This window comes from Vigna radiata, chromosome 6, assembly GCF_000741045.1.
Source record: "Vigna radiata var. radiata cultivar VC1973A chromosome 6, Vradiata_ver6, whole genome shotgun sequence".
Classification (NCBI taxonomy): domain Eukaryota; kingdom Viridiplantae; phylum Streptophyta; class Magnoliopsida; order Fabales; family Fabaceae; genus Vigna; species Vigna radiata.
The window spans coordinates 16,425,361-16,427,659 of record NC_028356.1 but is presented as its reverse complement, the minus strand read 5'-3'; the positions used below and the strand labels follow the sequence as shown (position 1 = coordinate 16,427,659).

The 2,299-nt window shown below is 24.7% G+C and overlaps 1 long non-coding RNA gene across 1 annotated transcript; it reads left to right on the top strand.

Moving 5' to 3' along the window:
* Positions 1-6: 6 nt before the first annotated feature.
* On the top strand, positions 7-398 carry LOC111241849. Its single transcript, XR_002668198.1, has 2 exons — positions 7-147; positions 223-398. It is a non-coding gene; the product is annotated as an uncharacterized LOC111241849 (long non-coding RNA).
* Positions 399-2,299: the final 1,901 nt, after the last annotated feature.

The following is a 2,299-nucleotide window of genomic DNA, read 5'->3' as shown; positions in this document are numbered from 1 at the left end:
TTTTGTGTCCTTAGTTTGAATGAGTTTTGATTATTTGTGTTTAATTTGCAGTGTCGACGTCAATTAGGCAGCTATGAGTGTGGGTATTACGTAATGAAGCACATGCACACCATTATTTGTACAAACATTACTGATTCATGGGATAAGGTATTAAAAAACTAACTTAATACTTATCTAACTGTTCAGTACAAAATTGTTCTAACTTAATTATTTTATTTGTAGATCTTTGATGATTCATCTCCAATGGAAGTTCCACACATTGAAGACATTAGAACTAAGTGGGCTTCTTTTATTTTAAGTGTTAGTAAATTGTAGAAACTTGACTACAATGTAGTGTAGGTTGATGTTATTTGGATTTAATATGATTTACAAATTATGTATTAGATATTATTGAACAATTTAATGTTTAAAATGGATTTCACATTATGTTAGTTTAATTAAATATGTTCATTTTATGTTATATTGATTATAAATTGATTGATGAAATTATAATACAAGAAATTAATTGAAAATTGAATAGATATTTCAAATGTAATAATGATTTTTTTTTTTACAAAAAAGCTTTTATGATAGGTGAAAAATGTATGTAATAAAAGCTTATTTCTGAAAAGTATATATTATGATAGGTGAACAATTACTTGTCATAATATGTTCTACATATTATGATAGGTGAAAAAATATTCGTCATAAAACACTACATATTATGATAGATAAATCTAGGTGCGTTATAATAAATTCGCTATATTATGACTGATAAGTGAAAATCTGTTATAATACCCTGGACCTATTATGATAGGTAATAGAAAGTCCGTCATAATACACTGAACCTATTATGATGGACTTTTCTGTCCGTCATAAAATGCACAAACTTATTATGACACCCAGAACTATAACGCCAGGTCATCCGTCATAATAAGTCAATTTTACCCGTTATAAAAAGCTATTTTTCTACTAGTGAACTATTTGGAATAACTCTAGAATATGAAAGATTAAAAGAAGATCTATATCAACTTTCTATAAAAAAAATCATATTTTAATATATTCCATCCCAGAGAAGATTAAAACATGCCGTCAAAATATTGCAGCCATACAGAAAAAAATATCAACACTTAATCAATGAATATGAACCTAAGCAATTAAAGCAAATAAATCTTGCAATCATTAATAATATTCTAAAAATAAATAAATCATCAACCAGTTACAAAATTTTATGTTGTGAATTAACAAATTGAGAAAAGAGAACAAAAATATGGTTTATAATACAGAAAACAAATACCATTGGAACCCAGTTGAAAACAGTGACCGAGTTCAGTGCTGAGTTGAGTGCTGAGTTGGGAGCGAGTTGAATTGTGAAGAATAAATAATCGGTGACCTGAGGAGACAATGGCTTCATCGGACATTGCAGAGATGTTGCTCTGTTATTAACTTTTTCCTTGTTTCTTTTTTCTAGAAAATTGGTATCACACATAACTATTATTATTGGTATGAGGATTCCATAATTATACAGCTATGCACAGATTTTCCATCCAATAAAGTGTCTGTTGATCAGATATCACGTTATGTTTGTTTTATTTATTATATTTTATGTTATTATTAAATTTTAAAATTAAGATTTACTTTTCTATCTCATTATTTTATTTTTGTTTTTTATAAATCATTATTTTACTCCTTTAGATATATGTAAAGTATTAAAAAATCTGTTTTATATTATAATATTTAACCGTTTGTAGAAAATATTTATGTATAATTATCCTTTATTTTATTTTCAAAGGTAATCAATTAATTTAATCTAAATTATATATATTAAATTTAATTATTTCTAATGTTTTGAACTTTTCATTATGAAAAATCATAGTAGATAGACTCTAATATAATTAAAAAGTATAATATATAGATGTAAGAAATTATTTTCTAAATCTTTTTAAATATTAAATGGATGAACCGATAGTAAAGAAAACATGAGATTGACAGTAGTTTTTCTTATTTATAATAGGTGTACAGTAATGAAAATAAATAAAAATGGATGGACAGATTGTAAAATTGTAATTTTCAAAAATATTTAAACACGAGATGGTTCTATGTTACTTTTTCTATACATTTTTATATACTTTTCATTGTTGTATTTAAATAAGAGGGTGTGAATGAAATATATGATTTTGTGATATGAAAAATGACATTTTCTTAAAAAAGTTAATTTTAATCTGATTATTGAAAATAAATAAAATTTAATTTCATATAATTTATTGCATAAGAAGAAGCTTAGAAAATCATGTAGGCAATATAATAGTAAGAGAATTAG